The 8,714-nt window shown below is 43.2% G+C and overlaps 1 non-coding gene across 1 annotated transcript; it reads right to left on the reverse strand.

Annotated features, from left to right (window-relative positions):
- Positions 1-8,403: 8,403 nt before the first annotated feature.
- trnas-gcu (transfer RNA serine (anticodon GCU)) lies at positions 8,404-8,486 on the reverse strand. Its single transcript has one exon. It is a non-coding gene; the product is annotated as a tRNA-Ser (tRNA).
- Between the last annotated feature and the right edge of the window lie 228 nt (positions 8,487-8,714).

Here is an 8,714-nt window from a genome sequence, read left to right on the forward strand (position 1 = left end):
AAAGCGTGGTCCCCCGGAGCACTGAACCGAGGTGAAATGTACAAGGAACAGCACACAAAGGGCAGACAATATTGGATAATTGATCTGTAGTGATCAGTATACCAAGGTAAACAGGAAAACCGATATTCAGTATCTACAGTGAACCTGGCTCCACGAGGTATGTAGTTAACTCTCACAAACCACTATTCCCCTTCCGTTTTCCTGACGACCCCTCCATTCTTGTTTTAAACTGATTGAAAGTCAGGCAATTGCCGATGACATTGTTGATGTGGAACTGTAGCATATAGAACATAGAACATTACAGTGCAGTAAAGGCCCTTCGGCCCTCGATGTTTCGCCACCCTGTCATACTAATCTGAAGCCCATCCCATCTACACTATTCCATGTACGTCCATATGCCTCTCCAATGACGACTTAAATGCACCTAATCTTAGCAAATCTACCACCATTACAGGCAAAGCATTCCATGCCCTAACTACTCTCTGAGGAAAGAAACTACCTCTGACATCTGTCTTATACCTGTCTCCCCTCACTTTAAAGTTGTGACCCTCGTGTTTGCAGTCCCCAAGCTTGGAAAAAGACTCTCCCTGTCCACCCTATCTAAACCTCTGATTATCTTGTACGTCTCTATTTAGTCACCTCTCAGTCTTCTCTCCAACGAGGACAGCCTCAAGGCCCTCAGTCTTTCCTCGTAATACACTAGTTCCATACTAGGCAACATGAAAGAAAATCCCCTCTGCACCCTTTCCAAAGCGTCAACATCCTTCTTATAATGCGGTGACCAGAACTGTTCACAATATTTCAAATGTGGTCGTACCAGATCTTTGTACAGCTGCAATATAACTTTCTGATTCCAGAACTCAATCCCTCTATTAATAAAGACCAAAACACTGTTTTCCTTCTTAACAACCCTGCCAATTTGGATGGCACCTTTCAGGGATCTGTGTACCTGGACACCGAGATCTCTCTGTTCATCTGTACTCCCAAGAATCTTACCATTAGCCCAGTAATTTGCATTCCGATGACTCCGTCCAAAGTGTATCACCTCACACTTGTCCACATTAAACTCTATTTGCCACCTCTCAGCCCAGCTCTGCATCCTATCAATGTCTCTCTGCAACCTACACCAACCTTCGTTACTATCCACAACTCCACCGACCGTAGTGTTGTCCGCAAATTTACTAACCCACCCTTCTAAGGTCTCATCCAGGTCATTTATAAAAATGAAGAACAGCAGTGGACCCAACATCGACCCTTGCGGAATGCCGCTAGTAACTGGACACCAGGATGAACATGTTGCATCAATTACAACACTCTGTTTTCTTTCAGCGAGCCAATTACTGATTCAAACTACTATGTCTCCCACAATCCCATTCCTCCGCATTTTGTATAATAGTCTACTGTGGGAACCTTATCGAACACCTTGCTGAAATCCACATACACCACATCGACCGATTTACTCTCATCTACCTGTTTGGTCACTTTGCCAAAAAACTCATAAGATTCGTTTGGCACGACCTACCCTTTACAAAACCGTGCTGACTGTCCCTGATCAGATTATTCTTTTCTAGATGATTATAAATCCTATCTCTTATAACCTTTTCCAACGCTTTACCAACAACTGAAGTGAGACTCACTAGTCTGTAATTAGCAGGGTTGTCTCGACTACCCTTCTTGAACAAGGGAACCACATTTGCTATCCTCCAGTCCTCAGACACTACTCCTGTAGACAATGATGATTTCTAGATCAATGGCACAGGCTCGGCAATCGCTTCCTTTGCTTCCCAGAGGATCCTAGGATAGATCCCATCCGGCCCAGAGGACTTGTCTATTTTCTCACTCTGCAGTATTTCTAATACCTCTTCCTTGTGAACCTCAATCTCTTCTAGTCGAGATGCAAGTATCTCTGTATCTTCCTCGCCAACATTTTCATCTTATATAGTGAACACTGTCGAAAAATATTTATTTAGTGTTTCCCATGTCTCCTCTGACTCCACGCACAACTTCCCATTATTATTCTTGATTGGCCCTAATTTAACTCGTCATTCTTTTATTCCTGAAATACCTATGGAAAGCCTGAGGGTTAACCCTGATCCTATCCGCCATCAACTTCTAATGTCTCCTCCTGGCTCTCATGTCTCCTCCTGGCTCTTCTGAACTCTCTTATTAGTTCATGCAGGGAAACGATTCTGTCTGCTGCACATCATTTGGCTTCAAAATATCAGGCAGTATTTCATATTGATTACTGTATCCGTTAACCTTTAACAAGCCATGACAGTGAAATCACTGAATCCTCATCACTATACGACCAGGGAAGATTTCTGTTAAAATCACCCTGGACACCATGAGATTCGCCATTCTATTCTCCCATCCTTCTGTGCGTGATCTCCTCGGCCCTATTCCGGTCTTGTTGGTTGGTTTACAACACTGAGGCTATCCAATCATCTTTGTATTTCAGTTTCTAAAGGATGAGACCTTCTCTCTGAGCTGGCAATGTGCTTGCTCAGTGGTGATAACACTGTCTTTGTAAACTAGAAAAGTGCTTGAAATCGGCCATTCCTGTTTTTCATTCCAAGAAACTGCGGCAAAACGTTCGGCAGGACAGGAAATAGCGGGCGTGAGCAGTGATCAAGTTTGGCAGCAAGAACGAGGTGAGGCAGTATAAACTACAGAGTAATGGGGAAACAATGGGCAAAGAAAACTGGGACGGGAGGGGCTGAATGCTTCCTTTCTTTGCTGTAACCAGACATTGGTGTTGAACTCTGAAATGGGACAACATCAGACAAGTCGGTGAAATCTTACTTTCTGCTTGTTTTCTCCCGAGGCCTGTGTCACACTTGGGGGAAATGTGTCTGCGTGCTTCAGTCTATGGGTAAAAATGGGGTTCAGTTCCCATATCAAACTTTAATCCCATTTATTGTGTTTTACGAGATTAAAACGTTCCAGAGAAATTAACATTCATGTGAAACATCAGAGCTTACAAGGTTACAGACCAAGTGCTGGGAAATGAGATGAAGGGGCCCTTTTCTGTGCTGTAAACACTCGATAATTCAATCATTTTTGAGGGGAAACATATCTGCAGTGACATAATTCCAAAAACTGTGTTATGAAGAAACGGTGCAACTGCTTCTGCCCTCATCCCTGGTGGTCTAGTGGTTAGTATTCAGCGCTTTCACTGAGTGGCCTGGGTTTCATTACCGTTTAGGAAATCAGGACTTCTTGTTCCTGATGCAGAGAGCACAACTCTACCAGGAATCTATTTCATGCCTTAGATCAGTCAATACCCCAGCTCATCAAAGAAGGGAATAGTGCCTTCCCTCTCTCTGCACAGTCGGACAGTTAATCCTTCATTCTCCTCTGATTCCACTTTCCAAAGAATTTCAAAATATTGTCAAAACTGTGTCTCAGCTATTTCTTTTCTGTGCTTTTCATACACAGGAGCTGCAGCCATTGAGTGGGTTGGTTTCTGAAAACGAAACGTACCTATGAGCAATGTATTGGGCTATTCCAGGATTGCCTTCTCTGACGGCGCTGGGACATGACTGGTGTTGTCTATGATATGGAAGTGCCAGTGTTTGAGTTGGATAGACAAAGATAAAAATTACACAAAACCAGGGCAGAGTCCAGCAGGTTTATTTGGAAGCACTAGCTTTCGGAGAGCCATCCTTCATCTCTTGGGTGTTTTTCTGCAGAAACTTGGTGTGTGTGTCAATATGCGTGATCTTTTGGAAGATCATCTGGACTTTAACCGACCGTTCGTGGTGTCGACAGTACCCATGACGTGGAGGTGTTGGTGTTGGACTGGGGTGGATACATTTAATAATCACACAAAGCCATTTTAGATTCCAACAGTTGACAAACACCTGATGAAGGAGCAGTGCATGGAACACTGGTGCTTCCAAATACGTCTGTTCAATACAATCTGGTGCTGTGTGATTTTTACTCTGACAGCTCTTGGTAATGTTTAACTGGTCGAAGACAGTGAAAGAATTTTAGTTCGTGGAGATGAAAATTTCAAATATTACCCACCTCAGCATAACAAAAATGATTAGTTTGGATTTGTGATCAATCTCCATAATGCGCTTGCGGAAAGTAAAAGTCGAACCTTCAACCACCTGATCCATAGCCAGCTATACAAATGGTTGTACCAGTGGCCAGATGCACAGCTGAGATTTTACTTGCTGCAGAGCTGTGGGGTTAACAAGGACATCAGCAATAACAGTAACAGTCACAAGGTGAACAAAGAACAAAGATAATCACCATCATTGATTCACTTCAATTTGTCCTCAAAAAAACGACCATTCACAATCTGATCAGCCAATCAATGAGGTCACTGCTGATCTTGGAAATTGCAACAGACTTTGCTGCGTTTTCACCAAAATTTGAGGTAAACTCCAGCCTAATCATAACATCGCATATTCCCATTAATTTTCAGCTGTGGATTACGTTAATGACCTGTCCGTATTTTGCAGGAAATGAGTGAAAATATCCTTCCGGTGATGTAATCGAGTGCAGAGTCGGCCAGAAAAGAAAAGACAAAGACCTGAAACATCACTCCCATTTCTCTCTGTACCAATGCGTTTTCCTGACTTGAATATTTGCAGGACTTGTCTTTACTATCTAAAAAAATAATTATTTTCCCGGGAAAGATTCTTCATAAATCAATTAACATCTGAGGTATTGAAACATATTTTACTTCAGATTAAAATAGTTGAATATCTTTTCCCCCAGCCTAATGTCCCAATCCTCCCTCCTCTTCCATGTAAATACAAGCTTTGCCAGGTGATGTTGGAGCTCCCAACCTGACGTTCCAATGCTCCTTGCTGCTCCATGTCAATAGAAGCGGCTCTACTTGAATTTGGAGCTCCCACTCTGATGTCCCAATGCTCCCAGCTGCTACATGTCATTAAACGCTGGTCCTTGTGAGCTTGGAGCTCCCAGTCTGATGTCCCAATGTTCCCTCCTCCATGTCAATAGAAGAAGTCCAGTTGAGGTTGGATCTATCACTCTGATGTCCCAATGCTCCCTGATGCTACATGTCATTAAACGCTGATCCAGGTGAGAGTGGAGCTCCCAGATGGTTCTTGCAAAGCTCCCTGCTCCATGCTAACTGAAGCTGCTCCAAATGAGGATGGATCTTGCATTCGGATGTGCCAATGCTCCCTGCTGCTCCATGTCAACAGAAGCTGCTCCAGGTGTGGTTGGAACTCCCAGACTGATGTCACGATGCTCCCTGGTCCACGTCAAAAGACGCTGCTCCAGATGAAGTGGGAGCTCCCATCCCTGGCAGCTCACATACTTCTATACCATCATAGAAATACTGCCCACTCAACATTTCTACCACTGGGGCCATTGGTGGAATATCCACATCATGAGAACCTAATATTATTTTTAGTCACCACCGAATCATTATTTACAAAAGTCATTCTTTCTTAAACCTTATTTAGCATGTGCAGACTGCAGTCAAGCCGAAGTAAGATAATGGTGCTAATTGATGTAAGCTGAATAAAAATTACATCCTATTTTTCATGTTGAGTAACTGCGACTTAGCAATGACAATGTCTATATTGAAATCACACTTTTATTCCCGGTGAGAGAATGTGGTTTGCATTATGTAAAATGAACTTGTTCACTGTTTAAAATGATCAAATAGATCTCAATTTCAAAACAAAATTGGTAACGTTGTCATCCATCTTGAAATGTGGTGTCTTCTTCTTTCAACCAGACGGGTATAATAACGAAAAGTCTATTAATGATATGCGTATAAAGACACTTTAAATCGCAAGGTTTGTGAAGATTTGTAGCTCAGGTTGAGGTTTAGGGTGTAGGTTTGCTCGCTGAGCTGTAGGTTTGATATCCAGACGTTTCATTACCTGGCTCGGTAACATCATCAGTGGCGACCTCCAAGTGAAGCGAAGCTGTTGTCTCTTGCTTTCTATTTATATCTTTCTCCTGGATGGGGTTCCTGGGGTTTGTGGTGATGTCATTTCCTGTTCGTTTTCTGCGGGGTTGATGGCATTTAGATCTATGTGTTTGTTTATGGCGTTGTGGTTGGAGTGCCAGGCCTCTGGGAATTCTCTGGCATGTCTTTGCTTAGACTGTCCCAGGATCAATTTGTTGCCCAAGTCGAACCGGACTACCAAAAATCCATAAACGAGGAGCCCCCCCTCAGACCCATAGTCTCTTTACCCAGAACACCAACTTACAGATGGGCCAAAGAACTACACGCAAGACTGAAATGCCTCATAGAAGAATCACAGCACTCCATCCACTCCACCCAGGAATTCCTAAAAATCATCAAAAACACCAAAATAGAGGAAGAAGAAGCAATGATCTCATTCGACATAACAGCACTGTTCACCTCCATCAACATCGACCTGGCAAAGGAAACACTTACCACACTTTTAGAAGAGACCATCACAGACGCACCAACAACCATCACTCACATTACCAACGAAAACATAATGAAGCTCGTGGACCTGTACCTCACATCCGACTTCACTTTCAACAACATATCTACAAAGAAACCAACGGCACACCCATGAGATCTCCGGTATCAGGATTCATAGCAGAGGCGGTAATGCAAAGACTAGAACAAACAGCCCTACCAACAATGAAACCAAAAATCTGGGTCGGCTATGTAGATGACACCTTTGTCATCACAAAACAAAACAAGATAGTAAAGACATTTAACATCATCAACAACACCCTCAGAGGCATAAAGTTCACGAAGGAGGAAGAAACCGGAAACAAACTCGCATTCCTGAACGTCACAGTAGAAAGAAAGGACAATGGAGAACTACAAACCTGCGTATACAGAAAACCGACAAACACTGACCAAATACTTAACTACATCAGCAACCATCCCAACACACACAAACGAAGCTGTGTCAGAACACTATTCCAACGAGCCACCACACACTGCAGCACAGACGAATTTCGGAAAACAGCGGAGAACCACCTATACAACGTAATCGAGAAGAACAGATACTCAAAAAATACAGTCCGCAGATTCCTCAAGAACAAACCACGACAAGCAGACCAAACACAGTCAGAAACCCTAACCACCTTACCATACATCAAAGAAGTTTCAGAAATGACAGCCAGACTACTAAGACCCCTCGGAATCCTAGTTGTACACAAATCCACCAACACTCTCAAACAAAAACTAACAAACTTAAAAGACACAGTTCAACCCGTGGACAAAACCAACGTCATCTACAAAGTTCCATGCAAGGACTGCCACCAACACTACGTAAGACAAACAGGAAGAAAGTTAGCCACCAGGATATACGAACACCAGCTAGCAACAAAAAGCCACGACCTTCTCTCCTTCGTAGTCCTACATACGGATTAAAAATATCACTATTTCGACTGGGACAACACATCTATCCTGGAACAGGCTAAGCAAAGACACGCCAGAGAATTCCTAGAGGCCTGGCACTCCAACCACAATGCCATAAACAAACACTTAGATCTAGATGCCATCTATCAACCCCTCAGAAAACGAACAGGAAATGACATCACCGCAAACCCCAGGAACCCCATCGAGGAGAAAGATATAAATAGAAAGCAGGAGACAACAGCTTCGCTTCACTTGGAGGTCGCCACTGATGATGATGTTACCTAGCCAAGTGAAGAAACGTCTGGATATCAAAGCTAAAGCTCAGCGAGCAAACCTACACCCTACATGTTAAATCATTTTTCATGTTTATGTTGCATGAATCTGCGGTTATTGATCCACAGTTTAGTTTCACTCCCTATAGGTAACATGCTGATTTCTCCCGTTGTTCATAGTTCAATGTGATGCATCCAGTGTTTGCATAACCAGATGGAGCTTGCTTCCCACATCTTGTGTTTATCTGTACCTTATGTCCAGCATTCATCAATGGCGAGAGCGAGACCAATGTGTAAGTCTCTCCGTGCCCATGCACGGCACCCACAGCAGCAATTCTCCACTGTGCATTTACAGCCAGTTCTCAGTGCCCCGAAACCCACGCCCTGCCCCTTTGAAATATCTCCATTATTTTGTGCTGTCTCGCTGTGCTCTTCTCACCAGGATGAATTACTTCTACTCAACGTCCTCCGGATTTCATCTGGCAAAACATTCATTAAGAATCCCTTTGCATAACATGCACTTCGCAGCTCTCAGTATTTGATTTTCCTGTATGTCTTTCATACGAAAAAACGTTAACAGCAACTTGACTTGAAAAAGAAAATCGCGCTCCTTTTCATTATCCCAATGCAACCGACATTGCAATGTAGTTTATTCAACAGGCTCAAACTATTCTTTGAGATTTTTGTCATAGCGTCAATGCAGATAAAATAACTATTAGAATCCCAGTTTCCATACAACAGCTGTGATAATCTGAAAACCACACCATTGAAAGCCGGTGATGACAGCGACGAGAGTGGGATTCGAACCCACGCGTGCAGAGCACAATGGATGAGCAGTCCATCGCCTAAACCTCTCGGCCCACCTCGTCACAAATACACGAAAAGCTCTGACCTTATGAATAATTGAATTTTGTAAATCATGCAGAGAAGCAGATATTTCTCCCTGGTGTTGGTGAAATGAGAAATAACACAGTACGGTTCCAAGACTATGGTCTGACCCCTGGGATGTGGGGCAAGTGCACTCCCACTGTCACACTGTGCACACATTGATCTGAACAAATGTGAGGAAATGAATATGTAACAAGGTCTGTTGAATT

This window comes from Chiloscyllium punctatum, chromosome 47 (genome assembly GCF_047496795.1).
Source record: "Chiloscyllium punctatum isolate Juve2018m chromosome 47, sChiPun1.3, whole genome shotgun sequence".
Classification (NCBI taxonomy): Eukaryota; Metazoa; Chordata; class Chondrichthyes; order Orectolobiformes; family Hemiscylliidae; genus Chiloscyllium; species Chiloscyllium punctatum.